General features: G+C 41.9%; 1 protein-coding gene across 3 annotated transcripts in view; it reads right to left on the bottom strand.

Annotated features, from left to right (window-relative positions):
• Window positions 1–22,374, bottom strand: part of STX11 (syntaxin 11) — a 31,729-nt gene extending 9,355 nt beyond the window's left edge. The window contains exon 1 of one of the 3 annotated variants that reach the window (XM_070795593.1): window positions 22,241–22,374. The gene's annotated coding sequence lies outside the window, so the exon portion shown is untranslated. Of the gene's footprint in view, window positions 1–20,763; window positions 21,845–21,914; window positions 22,102–22,240 lie in introns of those variants that run through there. The other 2 variants (XM_019967550.2, XM_070795594.1) reach the window with 2 other exon arrangements.
• Window positions 22,375–22,595: the final 221 nt, after the last annotated feature.

The following is a 22,595-nucleotide window of genomic DNA, read 5'->3' as shown; positions in this document are numbered from 1 at the left end:
GTTGGCAAAGTAATGTCTCTGCTTTTGAATATGCCGTCTAGGTTGGTCACAACTTTCCTTCTAAGGAGCAAGCATCTCTTAATTTCATGGCTGCAATCACCATCTGCAGTGATTTTGGAGCCCAGAAAAATAAAGTCAGCCATTGTTTCCACTGTTTCCCCATCTATTTGCCATGAAGTGATGGGACCAGATGCCATGATCTTAGTTTTCTGAATGTTGAGCTTTAAGCCAACTTTCTCACTCTCTTCTTTCACTTTCATCAAGAGGCTCTTTAGTTCTTCTTCATTTTCTGCCATAGGGGTGGTGTCATCTGTTTATCTGAGGTTATTGATATTTATCCCAGCAATCTTGATTCCAGCTTGTGCTTCTTCCAGCCCAGCATTTCTCATGATGTACTCTGCATAGAAGTTAAATAAGCAGGGTGACGATATACAGCCTTGATGTACTCCTTTTCCTATTTGGAATCAGTCTGTTGTTCCATGTCCAGTTCCAGCTGTAAGGCAAAAAGGCAACCCACATTCTTTAGCAGCAAAACAACTGGTAAAAGTGATGCCTGCAGCAGCATAAAGGACAGAAAATGTACACAATGAATTTTGAATCTAGCTGCCAAGTTCTCCAGGCAGAAGCTTGGAAGCATTCATTGAGTGTTTCTAGCTGCATAGAAGGTTCTGCAAAGGACAGATGGGCTGAAAAATGATTTATCCAGTTAATAAGCACTATTTTGAGAAAACAGAGAAGAACCAGAACTCATGATATTGGAAAAGAAAATCTTTTATATCTCCAGTCTCTTCAGCTGGAAGACAAGCTTCTTAATGCAAGAAATGGCCTCAGAGAGAAGACTTCTGTAAAATTTAACGTGATGCCTTGTAGCCCTTCTCAGCTGGACAAGAGGGGCTCTGAGACCCCTAGAGTCACTGTCTCATAGCAGTCTGATGCTCAGCCCAGAGTCAAGGGAGGTCTGTCTGACTTGGAAAAAAAAAAGAAGAACTGTGGCTGTGGATTTTAGGGGCATGGACTCTATGGGATTTTAAGGAAATCCTCAAAGTTTTTAAGCGAGTTTTACTGACAAGCATGGGCTTCCTAGGTGGTGCTAGTGGTAAAGAACCTGCCAGCCAAAGCAGGAAATATTAGAAAAGGTGGGTCGGGAAGATCCCCTGGAGGAGGGCATGGCAACCCAATCCAGTATTCTTGACTGGAGAATCCCATGGACAGAGGAGCCTGGCAGGCTATGGTCCATAGCGTCAGACAGAGTTGGACACAACTGAAGCGACTTAGCATGCACGCCTGCAACGACAAGCACAAAAATATGATCTAAAGGATACAGAGATCATTCAAAGGAAAAGAGGCCTCTAGAAGCTTGGGTTTTTATAAGAATGAGGCCACAGAAATTATTTAGAAGCAAGCATAAGCCATTTCTTATGGAAAAAGGAAGAATGTTTCAGAGGATGGAGCCAAGGGCAGTAGAGAGACACAAGTGAACCATTCCCGAGCAAGAGAACTGGGTCCTAATCAAGGAACCTCCACTGGCCCAGGAGTGGGGCACCTAACCATACGGGCCTGAGTTGCTGTGGATTGCTGAGTGCTGCCTGTATTCTGTTTCTGTAGTTTTGAGGGGTTATCTTTTGCCTTTTCACCATTATGTGTTGGGTGTGTATAAGGAGATAATTTGTCCATGATAAGTAAAAACTATGATAACTATTGATAGATAACTAAAATATATGTTATCATATATACTGTGTATGTATAATATCTAGATGCAATATAGATACAATATATGATCGTAAAAAGTTATCTAGTTATCGGATCCACATCTAGATCCACAGATCCAGATCCTCTTGACCCAACTAGATCAAGAGGATCCATATCTGATGTGCTGTATCTGAGGGGGCTTGTCTGTGCCCAGAAGTGATGCAGATCATGGATAGGCCTCTGGACTTCAGAGGCTGATGCCTGAATGTGATAAGGCTTCTTCGAATTCTATGATAGGAGTGAATGTATCTTTCTTATAGCAGAAATGTGAGTAATTTTTACCAAAGGCAGACTATATTTGATTGCACACACACAAAAAAAGGCCACAAATTCTTAGCAGTACCTCCTGATCAAGAAGTGGTATTGACAGAAAAGACATGCCCTGTTAATAAAAGTTCATCACCCTCAGTATTCTGGGGGAGTGAGGTAAAGCTTCATTGAGAGTAATCGGCTGGCTTCTCGGCAGTCACAACTCACAGGAGGGCAGAGGGCTAGGAAACTCACAGCCCTGACAATAAATGGGGTCTGCATAGAAGAGCAGGTGCAACAGAATGAGAGAGCACATGAAAGAAGAGGAACCAGCCTGTGTTGAGCAGAGGCCAACACATCAACTGGACCTGTCTGGCAAAGTGTTCTTAACAGTTCTTTAGTGAGGGGGCACCAAAAGCTGGCAATCTATGTACTTGTATGTATACATGCTTATATTATTTGTATTAAAACAGAAAGTATCATTCTCAAAAACAAAAACGTAGTGTCAGTTCCCCTACACTTTCAATCTGGGTTTGGCCATGAGACTTTTACAGACAGGACAATAGAAAACATGATGCCAGCAGATGCTTGAATAGCACTAGCAGACTGGGACTTGTGTCCTGTTAGCACCAAGAACACCAAAGCCTCATGTCAGGAAGCTCAGACTAGCCTCCTGGAAGATAATGACTACATGGAGAGAGAGGCCAGCCCCCGCAGGTGACCCACCCCTACATCTGTATGACTGACCTCAAAGTGAACCCACTGGAAGAACTAATCAGAATTTACTTTCTGCCAGGTACTATTGTAGAAGCTTTACATATTGTGGATTATCTCATTTAATCTTCAAAATGATGAGAAGTAACAATGGTAATTTGGGAGTATTTTGTTATACTGACAGAGCTAACTGATACACCCCTCTTTAGGTTTCTCTATACCCCCAAATTTGTGTTCTTCTTAAAGAGCACCTAGGAGGATGATGTGACTCACGGATAAATCATAATTCTTCAAAAGTAAAGGCTGCTGCACTTAAACCAAAGTTCATTGCTACAATTTAAACACACAAACATAAGAAACATGTACCAAATCCTTGTCCTGATGATCATGGCCTAATTACACACCTGGGTTTTGACAGTCTACATTTACAACTTCCTGTTCATACTGTATACACACATTAATGTAAAGCATACACATAAAAGGAGCATGTATTTCTTAACAAGTCTGAGAACAGCCTTCCTTTCCTTTTGAGGATTGTGGTCATAAGCATGGTAAGGAGAAAAAAAATGATGCTAAAAAAAGACTATCTCACACACAAGCAGCCTCCACAAGAAAGACTGCAGAAGCTGTTTGATAATGCAGTATGCTAAATTGAGGTTCTTGAGCAGTGGGGGCAGGACAGCACAGAGAGGCTAGGCAGCTTTAACTCTGGCTGAGTTTCAGTCTGATAAGAGGTTCTGAGAACTTGAAAAGCCAGCTTTGAAATGGAGGTAGATAGTTTAAGTGTATCATCCACTTTAAGTGTATTGTCCAAATCAGTAAAGTAAACACCAGGTAGGCAAAATGCAACCTCCAAACATCATTCTCCTGCCATGTTCCAGTCCTTCGTCACCGAAGACTGAACCAGAGACATTTCTTGCTGACTAAAAGGAATAAAAATTAGTGTGACATGAACCAGGTTCCTAAGGAGCACTGGATTAAGACCTTACTAGTCTTTCAGAGTGTTTAAGGCAATCAGGATACTGCTTCCCAGTTGTAGAATCTGCTTAGAATGCCATACCCACTCAGGGCAGTGGAAGAGTGTGGCAAAGGGTTCAGCCTGGGGAGAGAACTCTGCTGCCTTTGGGAGTAGCCTGGGCTTCCTCACTGGTTTCAGGGTTCCTGGCAGTAAGAGAGGGCAATCCTAACAGAGAAGTGCTTTGCAAATGTCTGCTGATGTCACGTTTCCTTATACTCACCTCCTCTCTGTCTTATCTTCCACATGTATAAATACTGACTGCAGAAGGTGAGGCAGAAAATTAAATGAGATAATCCAAGCTGGGTAGGAGAGGGTGGGACGAATTGAGAGAGTAGCGTTGGTGGCTCAGACGTTAAGGAGTCTGCCTGCAACGCGGGAGACCCCGGTTCAATCCCTGGATGGGGAAGATCCCCTGGAGAAGGAAATGGCAACCCATTCCAGTATTCTTGCCTGGAAAATCCAAAGGATGGAGGAGCCTGGCAGGCTGCAGTCCATGGGGTCACAAAGAGTGAGACACAACTGAGTGGACACTCCCATGTGTAAAATAAACAGCTAGTGGGAAGTTGCTGTGAAACACAGGGAGCTCAGCCTGGTCCTCTGGGATGACCCAGAGGGGTGAGATGAGGAAGTGGTGCGAGAGAGGCTCTAGAGGGCGGGGATATGTATACACTAATGGCTGATTCACTTACTGTATAGCAGAAACCAACACAGCATTGTAAAGTAATTATCTTCCCATTAAAAAAAAAAAGGTCTTAGAAGAGTGTCCAGCAGAGAGTAAGTACTCTGTATATGTGTTCTGTTATCTATTCTGTGATTTTAATTCACTCAAAAACTAATGCAGATTCAGTAACTATCAGTATAAATAGTGCATTGGCTGATTTACCACTAACAGTTTATTACTAACATCTTGTTACTCATATCATAATCATAAGTGAACTCTAATACCCATGGGTCAGCAGATTATTTAAGGTTTTCTTTGTAAAAGTCTCTCTTCTTTTCTCTGATTATGAAAGCAACCCTTGCTCTTTGAAAAGATAAAGAAGAAATAATCCAATGATACAGAACTGTTTTACAGAGAAAGTAAAAATGTCTCATCATTTAATACCACTATATATAATAACTAGGACTTCCCTGGTAGCTCAGCTGTAAAGAATCCACCTGCCAATGCAGGAGACACAGGTTCAATCCCTGGTCCAGGAAGATCCCCTGGAGAAGGAAATGGTAACCCACTCCAGTATTCTTGACTGGAGAACCTCATAGACAGAGAAACCTGGAGGGCTACAGTCCATGGGGTTGCAAAAAGTAGGATACGACTTAGCAAATGAACAACAACAATAGCAATATGTAATAACTGTAAAATAGCCAATGATTAACATCTAATACATAGTCTTCCAGACTCTTTTCTATTCAAGAAGGCTGTGAATACTTAACAGTATCCAGAAGAACTGACCCTGATTACAAACTATGGAACATTTTTCTGGTAAACTGCAAGAGTTCTCTAGGGGTTTATTCTCGCCAGGGGACCACTGTACTTTCCACCACCAACATTTTTGTGCAGGTGATATCAGGTAAAAAAGGAACACCAAGGAGCAACCTAGAAAAGGAAAGGAAATTCTTTTAAAAAAGAGAGGGGACTTCCTTGGCGGTTCAGTGGTTAACACTTCACCTTCCAACACAGGGGGTGCAGGTTCAATCCTTGGTGGGGAGGATAAGATCTCACATGCCTCGAGGCAAAAAATAAATAAATAAAACACCATAAAACAGAAGCAGTATTTTAACAAATTCAATAAAGACTTAATTAAAAAAAAAAAAGAATGAGAGAATCCTTGTGTTTTATTTTCATGTTCAAGAATCCCAAAGCGGGATACTGAGGACTGGTATCTTCAGGATTCAGTGGTTATAAAGTCAGTGGCCAGGCTTTCTTTCAGGAACAGATGAACAATTTTAATTCAATAAACACCCTGCAAACACCTCCCCTATAAATGTCTATAGAGATAAGCCCTGTTCCCCACCCCACCCCGCCAGGTTTGTTGTTGGTCGGGGAGGGGTTTGTTTTACTTTCCAAGCACATTCACGGAAGAGTCTAGCTCATTGGCTAACTGCCTCATCCTGAAAACAAATGAGGTGTGGGAGAATGAATGCTCCCCTAGGTGTCAGAGGCCTTCCTGTCTCTAACTCTAGCTGTATAAAGTGGATGGAGACATTTCATACCTCTGAGTGTCAGTTTCTCCACTGTACAATGGTAATGACACTACCTATAAAGGTTTCTTTTTCTGATAATTAAATGAGGTTTAAAATGTATATAAAAGCACTCTGTAAATTTTTAAGTATTTTACAATCATGATACTGCGTGCTCAGTCGCTTCAGTCATGTCCAACTCTTTGCAACCCTGTGGATTGTAGCCCGCCAGGCTCCTCTATCCACAGGATTCTCCAGGCGAGAATACTGGAGGGGGTTGCCATGCCCTCCTCCAGGGGAATCTTCCCCACCCAGGAATCAGAGTCTTGTCTCTTCCAACTCCAGCACTGCCAGACAGGTTCTTTACCACTAGCGTCACCTGGGAAACTCACAACATGATATTAGGAGTTACGGCTTTGCACATTATCCATCCATAATCAGTTTATTTCATGAGGTAGTTTATTCAAAATACTTCAAGTACTATTCCTTAAGAAACCCATACAGACCAAGTGATTTTAAATGATCCTATAAAACCAAACAACTATTCTGATATCAGTTTCTATATTATTCCTATAACTCAGGTGACAGAATATTAATGCCCTAGATTCAACATTAAAAAAACGAAGATCATGGCATCTGGTCCCATTACTTCATGGCAAATAGAAGGGGAAAAAATGGAAACAGTGACAGACTTTATTTTGGGGGGCTCCAAAATCACTGCAGATAATGACTGCAGCATGAAATTAAGATTCTTGCTCCTTGGAAGGAAAGCTATGACAAACCTAGATAGTGTATTAAAAAGCAGAAACCACTTTGCTGACAAAGGTCGATATAGTCAAAGCTGTGGTTTTTCCAGTAGTCATGTATGGATGTGATAGCTGAACCATAAATAAGGCTGAGAGCCAAAAAATTGATGCTTTCGAATTGTGATGCTGGAGAAGACTCTTGAGAGTCCCTTGGACAGCAAGGAGATCAAACCAGTCAATCCAAAAGGAAATCAACCCTGAATATTCACTGGAAGGACTGATGCTGAAGCTGAAGCTCCAATACATTGGCCACATTATAAAAGAAGTTGCTGCTGGGAAAGACTGAAGGCAAAAGGAGAAGGGGGCAGCAGAGAATGAGATGGTTAGACAGCATCACCAACTCAATGGACATGAAATTGAGCAAACTCCAGGAGATAGTCCATGGGATAGCAGAGAGTTGGATACGACTGAGTGACTAACACACACACACACACACACACACACGTTTAAACAAGATCTATATTCTGAATAAAATGGCAAATTGAACATTACTTTTTCTTTCTTCCAAAATTCCACTAAAGGAACTTTGGAAAAGGCATACACCAACAAGATAAAGAACAACATAGAAGAAAGCAGCAACAAAATTTCAGAATTTGTAAAGCAAATGGGCCAATGGTAACTAACGCAGCAGATTCAAGAAAGTCGAATCCTAAGAAAAAAGTGGAGAAGACCAAGAAATGATTACATCATAAACAAGTACTCAAAGGCTTAGGAACCAGAACTGAAAGCTGAGGACAGAAAAGGAGGCTGTGGTGGTGGGATGATAACAAATATGTTTGGTTAGAAGCCTTCTTAAAAAGTGAGTGTAGGAATTCCTCTGGTGGTTCAGTGGGTAAAACATCACACTCCCAGTGCAGGAGGCCTGGTCAGGGAACTAGATCCCACATGCCACACTAAGAATTTGCATGCTGCAACTAAAAGATTTCACATGCTGCGACTAAGACCCGGCACAAAAGAATAAAAATATTTATAAAAATATTTTTTAAAAAAGAGGTGAGTGTATCCTACTGTGGCAGGAGGGTAGCAAAGCTAGAATCTGAACCGAGACTGGGTTAGAGATGCGCACCTAAAGAGAAGATGTTTAAGTGAATGTCTTCATTTGCCTACCGTCCAGCACACTGACCTGCAGCCTATAGGCGGGAGAATGGAAGACCCTTTTCCATAAAGTAGAAAGAAAGAAAAAGAAGCAAAAAATAACAGAATAGATGGGACTTTAGGGGTCCAACCGTTTAAGTTCAAATTCCAAATAATAGGAATTCCAGAGAGAAAGAAATAGAAACTAACAGCAACAATAGAAAAACACAATTAACTTCTAGAAAAGCAAAAAGAAATATGTAGTTACAGGAAAGTAATCATGGCTCAGCTGTGATTGGCATTTTCATAATCATAAAATATAATCATAGAATACTGACCTAACAAAGTATAATGGAATTGTGTTGGGAGAACGGGACAGGAAGAGTGTGTGTCTATGGAAAAGAGGTGTGAAAGTGAATTAAAACACCATCTTCCACACAGAGAAGTCAATAGGTCACACCTAAAACAAAATAGAAAGCAATCAAGGAATAGTAATAGAAATGTGTTATTTAGAGACATGAATATACATACTAAAAGATACAGCAAAAATAGTCGAAAGTAGCTGCCTTTGGGAAGGGGAAGTGAAATAGACTTTTTTGTCATTAGACTTTTCTTTTTATTAAATGTTTTATGTAATTAGTTCACTCTACATGTAAGTTTGATGAAATTAAAAAAGAGAAAAAGAAACAGAAAGAAGAAGGAAGTGGGGCAGGAAGGAAGGGAGAAGAGGAGGGTGGGAGGGGAGAAAGCAGGAAGGAAAAAAGAAGGCTTTCTAGAAATCCACAACACCAGTCCAAAGGGCAATGATACAAATTTATGAGTTTGGCTTGGGGTTAACCAGAAGCTCTCTAGGAACCCTCCGTCTTGTCTGTTCATTTCCTTCTCATGTCAACATTTCTTTACAGGTTCTGCTATAGCACTGACACTTAGACACAGTTATAAGTGCAATCTGAAACTCTCCTCAAGTTAATATTTGACGGAACTAAATCCAAAATTCCTGACAGAGTTAAAAAATAAATATGAAAACGAAAGTGATCCTAAAATAAAACTCAAATAATAAATGGTTAATTTTTTTAGAAATTGGAAAGAACACAACACTGGTGAAGCAGAGGAAGCCCCGCAGATATGAACGCCTATTATAAGACAAACATTCAAGGTGTGATCCCTGGAGAAGGAAATGGCAACCCACTCCAGTATTCTTGCTTGGAGAATCCCATGGACAGAGGAGCCTGGTGGGCTACTGTGCATAGAGTCACAGAGTCAGATGCGACTGAGTGAATAAGCACACAAAGATGTGATACTTTTGCGAACATGAAAAGCAAATAAATGGACATGAATAAAACAAGGAGAAATAAACCAATTATATATAAAATGTTAGTTTATGAAGAAGAAGCCATTGAAAAATAATAGGAGAGGAAAGAATTTAAGCAACTAGAATGATGTAACTGATGGGCAAGAATTTATTTAAAAAAATAATTTATTTCTCTCTAATCCTTATCACAGACCCCATAATATAACTCAGAAACATGAGAGAGTTAAAAATGCAAATGTCAATAACAGTAACATTAATAGAAAACAAAATGGAGTATTTATCAGTACTCTGGGATAATGATAACTTTAAACTGGATTGGAGGTTGTAAGGGAACTCGCAAAGAAAAAGATAACTAAATGTGACTACACAAAATTTGAAAATTCTGTGCAACAAAAATAATAATAAATGTTAAAAATCAAAGCAAGAGACCAGAAGAAAATATTTGCACAAAACATAATAGACAATAGATAGATATACAATGTTATATGAATACACAATCTTAAACAGAAAGAAAATAAGATGACAAAATATATTGAGGAAAACATATAAAAAGACAATCACAGGAAATAAAATATTCTCAATAAAAATATGAAATGACAAGATCTGCTCTTTAGCAAATAAATACAAATTAAAAATAAGATACTACTTTAGACTAACAGAAATAAGAGAGAAAAAAACCACAATACAAGGTTTATTGATGCCTTAGTTACCGGATGGAAGGAACAAAATTGAAAATGTTTACTGTATGTTTATGCTCTGTCAGTGGTAGGTGTAGGGGTCTAGATGTCAACAGGAGAAAATGTCCATGCACTCAGTTTCAGCAAAGGGCAGTTAATATCTTGAGAAGTTTTCTAATTAAACAAAAACAAAAGAATGCTGACTACATGGAATTTTCTTCCACCAACTGTTAATCTTTTCAGATGGGTTGGTACTACTATAATTTTGACTCTTTAAGGAATAAGCTTCATCCTCTAAAGAGGTCTACATTTTCAAAAGAGAAAAATATTTCAGCTCACCAGCAGGAACTGAAAAAAGTTTTTCTTCTCACAGTATAGTATTCCCTTTTATGTGGAATCCAAAAAAAGAAATGATACAAATGAACTTGTTTACAAAACAGTAAGAGACTCACAGAGAACTAGCTTACGGTTGCCAGGAGGAAGAACAGAAGGAAAGGGATAGTTAGGGAGTTTGGGATAGACATGTACACACTGCTTTATTTAAAATGGATAACCAACAAGGACTTACTGTATATCACAGGGAACTCTGCTCAGTATTATGTGGCAGTCTGGATGGGAGGGGAATTTGGGGGAGAATGGATACACATACATGTATGGCTGAGTCCCTTTGCTGTCCATCTGAAACTATCACAACATTGTCCATTGGCTACACTGCAATATAAAATAAAAAATTAAATATAGGGACTTCCCTTCTGGCCCAGTGATTAAGAAACTTCCTTGTAATGCAGGGGACATGGGTTCGATCCCAGGTCTGGTAACTAAAATTCCACATGCCTTGGGGCAACTACCTCACACTCCAGAGCTCACAGGCTGCAACGAAAGATCCCTCATGCTGCAACTGAGACCTGATGCAGCCATAAATAAAGATTTTTTAAGTTAAATATATTTTAAAAATCTCATGGAAGTTTCTCAATGAAAAAAACTCTCAATGAAAATATAAAAGCTGAACTAATTTACAAAAGTTTTCAATTGGATTCACCGTGGTTAAACTTGTCACCCACCTACACTCAGCAATAAACCAAGCTCGAACTATGAAAAATAGAAAGTATAAGAACTGATGCAATGATTTCCTCATCTTTCATATACTCCCTGTATATCAATACAATATTTATAGTAGAAGCAAGAAAAAAATGAGAACATAAATTACATTTGCAATACTAAGGAATATGCCAAGCATGGGCAGAAAGATAAGAGAAAACATGGCTTATGGTCATCACAGGACATCACTTGTCCATTCATTTAAAATCACACTTCAAATCTGAGTTATATTTTAACTCTCATTCTAGTCTTTAATTCCACTTTTTTAGTGTCAATGTTGTTTTGAGATGCTAGATGGTGGACAGTGCCGATGTGTTTAAGTTGACTGAAGTGAGACACAGCGGAGCATTCTACACTTCCATCTACATCTAGGAAACATTGTTCCATGACGACTTAACCCTCCCTTCCCGTAAATCAGCCAAACAGATTCTTTTTTTTTTTTGGTCACACCATGAGGCTTGTGGGATCTTAGTTTCCTGACCAGAGATTGAATCTGGCCTTGTCAGTGAAAGTGCCCAAGTCCTAACCACTGGACCAACAGGGAATTCCCCAATGGATGGTATTCTTAGTAAAGCAGACATTCATAGGTTACATGTGCACATATTTGCTTTGTGATATCTGGTTAAACAGGAAATAGATTCTTAGTAGAGAAGCAATCTGGTTACTTTCTCAACCCAAGGTCTCTTAATTCAAATACTATGTTTATTTATTTACTGTAATCAGTTCAGTTCAGTTCCTCAGTCGTGTCCGACTCTTTACGACCCCGTGGACTGCAGCACACCAGGCTTCCCTGTCTATCACCAACTCCCAGAGCTTACTCACACTCATGTCCATCAAGGCGGTGATGCCATCCAACCAACTCATCCTCTGTCACCCCCTTCTCCTCCTGCCGTCCATCTTTCCCAGCATCATGGTTTTTTCAAATGAGTCAGTTCTTCCCACCAGGTGGCCAAAGTACTGGAGTTTCAGCTTCAGCATCAGTCCTTCCAATGAATATTCAGGACTGATTTCCTTTAGGATTGACTGGTTTGATCTTGCAGTCCAAGGGACTCTCAAGAGTCTTCTCCAACACCACAGTTCAAAAGCATCAATTCTTCAGCACTCAGCTTTCTTTATAGTCCAACTCTCACATCCATACATGACCACTGGAAAAACCATAGCTTTAACTAGATGGACTTTTGTTGGACATAAATAAATTGCAGTAGAAGACATGTAGAAGATTAAAAGATCAAGAAGTCACAATTGCTGCCCTCAACTAAGTTTTAAAATGTATAGTGAGAAATAAGCAGGTACAGAAATAATCAAAGAGCGAGAACTGGCCATAAAAGGAGTAAAAGGACTCAGCATGAGCTGCTAAGCCAGGCAGAGCGACAACACCAGTGCCAGGCCCTCCCACAGCAGGGCCAAGAAAATGAAGTGGAAAGACGAGAAGTCAGAGCAGACACTGACCTCTGAGCAAAGGTGCCTCTACCTTGATCTAAAACAAGATCCAAAGGCAAATCTGTCAAGCACCCTCCTAGGCTGTAATCATCAGATTCCTAAAGTTAACCCTTAAAAACACTGTAACATAAGCTCATAATTGTCAGCTTTAAGTTTATATTCTTCACTGTATATTACATATTAAAATATTTATACATTAGCTTCTAGCAATGGCACATTGAAAGAGATGAATAGAAACTTTGTTCTCAGTTCCTTGCTATCTATTTTATTCATTAAATGAAGGCATTGAGGACTTTCCTGGTGGGCCAGTGGTTAAGACTTCACACTTCCAATGCAGGGGGCGCAGGTTCAATCCCTGGTTAGGGAACTAAGACCCTACATGCCATGCAGCCAAAAAAAAAAAAATGGAGTCACTTTCTTGTTCTATCTTTGCCAGTGTGTGTGCTCACAAACACACATGCGTGTGAAGGACTGGTCAATTTTGAACTAGATAGAACAAAAGATCTTCCTTTATTTAAAAAGAGGTCCCTTGTCTTAGAACCAGAGCCAGGCTCACAGATTCTATTTTTTACATAAACTGTGTTCCGTAAGAATGGGAAACTTTCTATGACCCAAGACTAAGCTGGGTTGCTGGCTCCATGATACTTCCTCTTTCCTGACACTCATCGTTTTCTATTGTTGATTGTTTCATTGCTTATCTTCTTTGTTGGCCAATAAGCTCAACGGGGTCAAGGGCTGTACTTACTGTGTTTGCCACGTGCCCTTGAGGGTCCAGCTCATAGAAGAGCCTCAGTAAATATCTGTTGAATAACTATGCTTGCCAGACTGGTTATTTCTTTCAATCGTTTCTGATGAAGCTAGGTCTCTTGTACACAAAGAGGAAATGACACTCCTTATCTTCAAGATGAAGAAGACAAGGGACTTTCCTAGGGGTCCAGTGGTTATGACTCGACCCTTCCAATTCAGGGAAGTGGGTTCAATCCCTGGTGGGGGAACTAAATGCCACGCTTCAAGTTGCAGTCCCAAAAAAAGAGGACAGGCTGGTAGAAGGATAATAATAAATGTAAGAATAGAGGGATAGATGGTTGTACTTTCTGAACTCACTGGAAGATGGAGAACTCAAGTGGATGCTTCTAAATGGCTTATCAGGAGTTTGCTGAGCAAGGAAAAAGGGAAGGGACCAGGCAGCGACAACCCAGACCATTGAAGGTATAGGAACTAGAGCAATTCGGTGCTGCAAGCGTGAACAAAACACACCAAAATTTGCTAGGAGTTTATCAGACTACTCTCTAGGTGACTAATATTTCCTGCAATAACCTGCCTCAAAATCAGTGCTTTTCCCTTTGAAGAAAAATGTGCTGTGCTGTGCTTAGTCACTCAGTTGTATCCAACTCCTTGCAACCTCATGGACTACAGCGTGACAGGCTCCTCAGTCCATGGGGATTCTCCAGGCAAGAATACTGGAGTGGGTTGCCATTCCCTCCTCCAGGGAATCTTTCCAACCCAGGGATCAAACCCAGGTCTCCCACACTGCAGGTGGATTCTTTACCATCTGAGCCACCATGGAAATAATTATTCCCTATTTCAATGAATCAGGTAATATATTTTCCTATCATAGTAATCTGTCTCATTCTATTAGATGGTCATTTAAAGCTTTAAGACAGCACCTCAAAGTTTCACCTGGCATAAGATTTTCTGGAACCTCCTTATCCTCCTAGAAATTACTGATTCCTATAAATTCGCTGATTCTCTCCCGACCCCCAACCTTTTTATCTACAACTATTCCAGGAATTTGGCATCTCTCCCCCAGTTATCAAGACAGTAAAAGGCCAAGCCAGAAACTCCTCTCTCAAGCAATCCCAGCCAGGAAATTTGGGCCAGGCTCTCTGGTGATCAAGCCAGGAATATGCTCTAAAGGACAAAGAGCAAATATCACTAAATCCATCCTGCTGGGATTAAGGCTCAGGTGCTCCTCTGCTCCACAGTTCCTGTGACTTTTCACTAACCTGAAAAATCCCAAGAGGCTCGGTCACCATCAAGGGCATAAGAGTTCAGGCAATGGAACTTGAACTATAGCACAGATCAAAACCATCTGTGGAAAATGGGTTGAAAATGTCAATTCATGGTTTCCACTATTAAAGATCCTACTCTAGCAGATCTTGAATGTAAACCTGGACTTCCTTTTCTGTTTTCTTTTTGTTGCTTGTTTGTGGGGCATGTTTTAAAATATCCCAGGCAATTCTGATCTTATAATCTACAGGCTACACACTGAGATTCACTGGACTGATTTGGGGCCTTTCAAAGGCTTTTTAAAAAGGGAGAGGTGAGGAGGGAGAGGAGAGAGAAAATGTAGCCTAATGTAGCCTAATAAATATACTGTGCTTAGTCACTCAGTCGTGTCCAACTCTTTGCGACCCCATGGACTGTAGCCCTCCAAGCAGCCTAATAAATAGAGCCTAATAAAATCACTTACCATTTAACAATGGTAAAGCCTTGCTGCTGTTGTTGTTCAGTCACTAACTGGTATCTGATTCTTCGGGATCTCATGGACTGCAGCACACCACTCCCTTGTCCTTCACTATCTCTTGGAGTTTGCTCAAACTCACGTCCATTGAATCCGTGATGCCATCCAACCATCTCATCCTCTGCTATCCCCTTCTCCTGCCTTCAATCTTTCCCACCTTCAGGGTCTTTTCCAATGAGTCAGCTCTTCACATCAGGTGGCCAATACTTGAATTAGTAAGTACTAATTCAAATACAGTAAAGTCTTGAATTACAGGAAAGACCAGCTCTTCTGCCCGTTGTCTGAACGGCCTGCATGTTTGGTTAGCCTTCTCTGTGATGCACCCTTCTCCACTCATCCTGGTCGACTCTCACCTGGCTCTTCTGCTCATAATCTTCCCAGGATTAAGACTACTATCTTCTTGATCTCTGATTATCTCTTCTATATCCTCCAGGGTCTTGGACGAAACCCCAGCATTCTGGGCTCCACTTAGCAGGGCAAATCTGGCTCAGAAGGACATGGCAAAGCCCTCATGGAGGAGAATGCTGCCTTCCAGAGAAATGCAGTGGTTGACGAGATACTCACATCCCCTTCAGGACCAAGGCCCTTGCTCCTCCAGCTGCCAGGAATGTTGACTGTAGAAGGTTCACAGCTCCAGCAACTGCCTTTGACTAAATAAAGGGAGTTGCTTGGCCCAAGATTACACACTTCTGCCTGGATACAGCCCATATCCAATGACGAGTTGATGCCAGGGATACAATGACCAGGCCCCATGCTTCAAGATGGCATAACAATTCTGAAGGGCCATCCCACCTCCAAGCTTCCCCACTGTGAAGACCACCCTTGTACCTGCACTGCAGTTCATCCTTCCCTCTGCACATTCCTGCTCTCCTCTCCGCCTCCAAGTCCTCTCTCAGAGTACCTCCCAATAAGTTTCTCATATGCAAGTCTCAGAGTCTGTTCCCAGGAAACTTGACCTAAGGTCAAAAGAGGAAACTTGCCTCTTTTAGTCGAGTAATGACAGCATAGTGCACTGGGCCTCTTCTCAGGTAATGCTGGGAGGTCATTTAACCTCTCCAGTGGTCTCCTTCCTCATCTACACAACTAAAATACAGAAAATAATAATACTTGTCATATCTATTTTGCCAGAGTTTTATGAGAATTAAAAGAGAAAATATCTATGAGATTACTTTGTAAGGAACGAGAACTGTAGTATCCTGTCAACTGATATCACTGTATGTTGGTTTGAAGTGAAGTGAAGTGAAGTCCCTCAGTCGTGTCTGACTCTTTTCGACCCCATGGACTGTAGCATACTACACTCCTCCGTCCATGGGATTTTCCAGGCAAGAGTACTGGAGTGGGTTGCCATTTCCTTCTCCAGAGGATCTTCCTGACCCAGGGATCAAACCGAGGTCTCCCGCACTGTAGGCAGATGCTTTACTGCCTGAGCCACCAGGGAAGTCCATATGTTGGTTTAGCCATGTAATAATCAGGGAAGAGGGGGGAAAAAAAGGGGGGGATATCTACTAATATTATAGAATTCCGCTTACACACTGTACTTGATTTTATCTCAAATCAATAGATTTGTGTCACCAATCTGTGTGTTATGTCACCCAGGAACATAACAGAAATTAAAAGCAAAACCAGGAATGAGACAGGCATTGATGCAACTCTGAAACAAAAGTGAGAACAATCCTTGTTGCCTCTTTTTCCATGTGAAGATAGCAACTGAGCCATTCCCATTACTCTAAAAAGTCAGAATTTACAATATTACCCAACAAGTTATGCAACAGCACGAAATGTCGTATATCTTTGAATAGAGAAATAAGTGAAACAATTGGATATACAAAATGGGGAACACTTTACTAAGCAACTTTGTACTTTCTAAATTACCTTGATACTGTATCCACTAGAAAGAAAAAAAGTATATAAACTAATTGAAAATATTCAATTAGCTCAAGAAAGATAAATGAAAATTACCAATCCTAAAACTTCTTCCTACTAAAAATAATCAAATTATTGAGTTTTACAAAGAACTTGAGTGAGATACACAAATAGTGTCTGGTATCCACAAACTCAGAAGGAGTAACCAGCAAACTTACTCTGACAGATGGTTTCATAGTCAGCAAAAGTCACAGAATAGTTAGAACTCAGAGGAGGCTGAGAGACCTACAAGAGCCCTTAACTCTGGCAATTCTCTGCACTCAGGGAAACCACAGTGGAAATGAGGAGGCTAGACAAACCCACATGAAATATTAACCAAAACCCTTCCTTGCTTGTTCTCTGAACACTGAATGAGTAACAGGCAGGCATATAGGAATTTAGAGCAAGGGGTAAACACGTGGACTGGATTATCTCAGAAGGCTTTATGTCAGTTTCATATAATGGAAAACTATAAATATCGAGATTTCCTGGTAAATCTAAAGAAACGCTGAATGAAACATTTTGTTCATGCGTGGAGAAAACATTTCAAAACTTCAAGTGTTAGATATTTGAGCATTTTATAATTTCAAACTTAAGTGAGTTTGTAGATTCATTTAGGTACTACAGTAATTCAGTGTCTATAACCTTTACATGATCCAAAGGAGAGGCCGCTGAGGAAAAAGAGAATTAGACCTTGCTTGCTGGGCAAAAATCAGAGAATTGTTTCAAGCCAAAAGAGAGCGAATCATGAGCTGATGAGAATAGTGAAGAGTTGGGGTCAGATTTCGGGGTTTGATAGTGAAAAATATATTTATCAGGACCAAAGGAATGGACTTGTAAATAAAAATGACAGCCCAAACCCAGGAAACTTGAATCATTTTGTCCAGCTTAAATCAAGAAATCGGGAAACAGTGGCACCAGCCTCAACTTACCAAGATTCTGAAAGTTAGAAGCAGGAGAGGTTGGTAATTACCTGGTTTGGGGTAAAACCAAAGCAAAATAAGCCTCAGAATACAGATGATAAACCAAGACTGTAAGATCTGGAGCTGTTATGGACCTGCCTGCATCTGTTAGTAAATCTTCTACTATCAGACCCTGCTCAGTAGATGTATATCCCCTGGCCAGCCTTTCTGCTTCCCCATGGGAGGCATACTACAGATCTTAGTTATAACACACTGAGCATCTAAGAAACACAAGCAGCTTCCCAGGTGGCTCAGTGGTAAAGAATCTGCCTGCCAATGCAGGAGCCATAGGAGATTCGAGTTAGATCCCTGGGTCAGGAAGATCCCCTGGAGGAGGAAATAGAAACCCCCTTCAGTATTGTCTGGAGAATTCTGTGGACAGAGGAGCCTGGTGGGCTATGGTCTCTGGGGCTGCAAAGAGTCGGACATGACCAAAGTGACTTAGCATGCATGCACAGGCAGGAAACACAAAGTGTTGTGCATCTAAGTGCTTTGGGAAGGGTAGTAACTGAGGCACCTCTGAGGACACAGCTGTGGAAGCTCTGGGAACCTTCAGACATGTTAAATCTCCATTAAAATATTTTCAATTCCCAGGAGAAATGCTCTGATTAAGCTAAGCTTATTCTTAGACCAACCAGGTACTTCTTGGGATAAGGGGAGGGGCAGAGGTGCTGCAGCACAATGGGACGCCTGGGAGCCATCTCAGGTACTGGGCTATTCCTCGCTGTGAGAGGATTGTCAGAATCAGGAGAATGACTCCAATCTGAGTTTACCACAGTGTCCAAAACATCACTCATTCATTCATAGAGACAGCCTATCAGAGCAAAGTGGTAAGAACATAAGCAAGTAAAACAAAACAAAACCCAAACACACAAAAAGTACACAAGCAAGCTCTGCATTTTGATGTATAGCTTTCTAAAGTGCATCATAAATGTACATGTACATATGAACATTTTTTTAGAGTTAAGAACATGCTATTCATACAGTTTATAACTCAGTAATAGACTGTTAATATTTAGTTATGTCAGTAAACATTCTAAACATAAAAAACAAAAACAGAATACAAGCAAGTTCTGGAGTCAAAGACGCTCAGGATCAAATCCTGGCTCTGACAATTACTAACACTGCACTTTCTGCACCAGTCAAAAGTAGTTAACAACAGTGCCTATCTCAGAGGATTGCAATAAGGAGTGAGAGACTTGATTCACATAATGAGCCTAGAATAAAGCCTAGAACTTAATATGTACTCAGTAAACGTTAGCTGTTATTAGTATTCCTTCAAAAGTGTTTTATGAGTACTGACTATATGCCAAACCCTGTAGAGGTCCTCATTATCCTTGAAACCAAGCCTACGCTTCTATTTATCTTCCCATCGTAGTCATTAACTAGAAATGTGGGAGTCATCCCAACCTCTTCCCGCTCTCTCACTGCCACTTCTGGGTTCCGGGCCAGATTCCACCTACTAAACACCTCTCAGCTCCTTCCCTCTTTTCTGTCCCTCACTATCACTGCTTGACTCAAGGCTTCTTTAATTTCTCATCTTGACTATTCCAACAATCTCCTCCATGTCACCCAACGGCCAGTGCCACGCTCATCCAACCTATTCTCTATCTTGAGTCAAAGTTGGCTTTTCCAAACACAGATGAATCTGATAATATCATTCACATGATTAAAGTCCTTTATAGGATAAACTCAAACCTCTTACATGACATATGGGCCTATGTGATCTGACCCAGTCTGTCTCCAACCCTCTCCCCAGCCAGTGTCCACCCTGAACAGGCTGATCCTTCTGCTGGGTCATCTATCCCTCCATTGGATGACTAATCCTCCTCTTACATTAAGCTTCATTATTTAATCGATGCCTACTCCCTAAAACTTATCATGACAAAGCCTGTGCCAAATTCAAGGAGCACAATGATGAAGATCACACTCAATATTTTCTCACAGAAAAAGTAATTTTGAGGCTCTTGAAAGAGAAACAAAATATGGAAATTAAGAAAAATTTGTGTCAAATTTAGCACTGTTTCCCTTACTTGGTGGATATCTTACAGAATTGGAAAAAACTGGATCTATTTTGGTATTAGCTCCAAAAAGTACTTCAGCAGATTTCAGTCCCAACAGTGGATTTACTCATGTTGAGTTATACAGCTATAATGTGTTAGAAAAGATTGATCTGAACTGTAAAAACAATGATCAGAAAGTTGTTTCAATATGGTGTTGTAATGTTTCTGCTGCTGCTAAGTTGCTTCAGTCGTGTCCGACTCTGTGTGACCCCATAGACGGCAGCCCATCAGGCTCCCCTGTCCCTGGGATTCTCCAGGCAAGAACACTGGAGTGGGTTGCCATTTCCTTCTCCAATGCATGAAAGTGAAAAGTGAAAGTGAAGTCGCTCAGTCGTGTCTGACTCTTAGTGACCCCATGGACTGCAGCCCATCAGGCTCCTCCATCCATGGGATTTTCCAGGCAAGAGTACTGGAGTGGGGTGCCATTGCCATTAATTAGTCACTTTAAAATGTCTGTGGTTATCTAGGGGTAATAACAGGTTGGGCTTATTTTTACATGATTACTAGATAATTTGAAATGTGATTAATTAAAAAATACACTCTAAAAACCATGCCTTTCTTATTAATATGTTTTAAAATCACTTATTGAATGAAACACTGACTGAATGAGCTCAACAGGCTGCCTTCAAAGAAAAGTAGATGATTAAACTCAAATCCTCATCATTCTTCCAGCAATGATGATCCTCTTCATTCAGAATCCCAGAGCTGCAGGAACTTCAGTCATATTGGGACAGAGGCTCAACTGTGAGCATAGGTCTGTCATTGCACTCATCTTCTACTGGATTTTCTAGGGGATTTGCCAGCCTTCTACACTGGTCATTAGGGTTCTTGTCAGCAAGATCCTGTCTTATTATCAATTATATAACCAGAGTTCGATAAAGACACTGGCACAGAGAAGGTGTCCAATAACTGTTTGCTGGGTTGAATTCAACTCAACTCCAACAGTGATGCTGTCCACATCTCTACTGTATCTCTATCCAGCTGCAATAGGACTTACCAGCTTGAACATTTTAATTTCTCAGCTCCAAGGGGTATCCACCATCTTCACAATTTTTTACATGGCACTAATTTATAAAGACAAACTGTCCAGAAGATTTCGATTCAGCGTGACATACAATTACTATGTAACATGACATGTTTCCACCACCCCATCCCAGCAGAAGCAGTAACAAACCAGTTATTGAATAACGAAATTAAATTTCTCTTGGGGCCTCTGTGGCAAAGCACATGATTTTAATGGTTATCTTCCATCAGCCTGGTGAGCCTAGCTGGTGTGCTGTACCATCCAGGCGCTCTTGGAAACAAAACTTTAAACTATTACTTCCTTTACAACCATTTCCAGTTTATCAGCGCCTGCATTTCACATCTTAATCTCATTTTAAATACAGCCAGAGCAAACCTCACTTTTCAAAAGTTCATTAACGAAGTCTCACATGTAAGAGAGCAGCTCTATGACTCATTTTTGGATACCCGAAATAACAACTCCTCCCTTTGCTGAGAAACGGCTTCAACAAGTGCGTGAGAATCACCGGAAGTAATACAGATCTTGAGCAGTGCGAGCCAAGCCTAGAATTCCCTCTCTGGACGGTGTGGAGCACCTAGGCGCTGCAACTATCTCTTGTCTCCATTCTACTAAAAAGAAGAAGAAGGGGAAAAAAAGTCTTCTGTAGGCTGGGAAGGAAATATTTCAAGTCAGTACGACTTCTCTGTATTTCTTGGCTCCTGAGTCATACTGCCAAGCTGGTTAGAAAGTGCAGCCTAATAGGAAGTGAAGAGGTGATCGAAATCATGCCCCTTCTAATTCCAAAAACAAACACAATCCCCCCAAACTTCAGCCTTTCGACTGAAAAAACAAAAGCAGTCTTGGGTGGATACCGTATAAAAGAAGCCTACCAACAGGTGTCAGTGAAATAATTTCTAAGAAGCCCTAAATGCGCAGACCTTGTCCATTAGGTGGAAAAAACAATCACTCCTCTCAGAATTAGAGGTGTCCCCCGACGTGAACAGGCGGCGAGGGACCCGAGGCGCTCCCTCCCCGAAGGCATCCCTCGCGTCCCCGAGCGAGCGAGTACCCCTGCGGCCGCACGCCTACAGCGCTCAGCCTCTCCTGAAAGAGAGAAAAAGAGCCCCAAGGAGAGGAACACGAACCAGGAACGGGACCGCGCGGGCGACCCCAGGAGCCGGCTCCAGTGGGCGCGCGTCCCAGCGCGGGTGGAAACCTGCGGCTCGACTCCCGGTGGATGGGCTCCCGGCGCCTCCCGCGGCTCCTCCCGGGCCGCCCGAGCTCCGCGCCGCCGCCGCCGCATCTGGGCGCCCGCCCGGCCCCGCGGGCGTCGGAAGCACCCACAGCTGGGGACCAGGCCCCGCCCCCGGGCGACGGCCCCAGCTCCCCGCCCCGCCCCTCCCCGCCTTGAGCGTGTGCTTTCCGGACCCCGGGCAGCGGGGCCGACCCCCTCCAGCCTCCTCTCACTCACGTGCGCCCCGGATGCTCCGCGCGGGGGCGACGAGGATCAGCCGCGAAGTGTGCCGCCCGGGGCACTTCACCGCGTTCCCTAGCCTCCTCTTCCTTGGAGGGCCCCCTGGAAGCCGGGTGGCGGGGGTGGCTCAAAGGCGCTGGATTTTCCCCGGGGATCCCCCCGCGCTGGTGACGTTTGCAGGCCGTGCCGGTGTGTTTCCCGCGCGGTTCTCAGTGCGGAGGTGACTGTGGCCGGCCCTGCACCTGTCCCTACCCTGTAGGCGGCCGGCAGGGAGGCTGCGAGTCACCCCGAGGCTGAGTATCTTCTTCCCAGAACTCACTCTAATTCACCCCTTTCCAGTGAGCTTTTAAAC

The sequence above is a fragment of the Bos indicus genome, chromosome 9 (assembly GCF_029378745.1).
Source record: "Bos indicus isolate NIAB-ARS_2022 breed Sahiwal x Tharparkar chromosome 9, NIAB-ARS_B.indTharparkar_mat_pri_1.0, whole genome shotgun sequence".
Classification (NCBI taxonomy): Eukaryota; Metazoa; Chordata; class Mammalia; order Artiodactyla; family Bovidae; genus Bos; species Bos indicus.
Note: the sequence above shows the minus strand (reverse complement) of the source record. Positions and strands in the feature narration are given on the sequence as shown.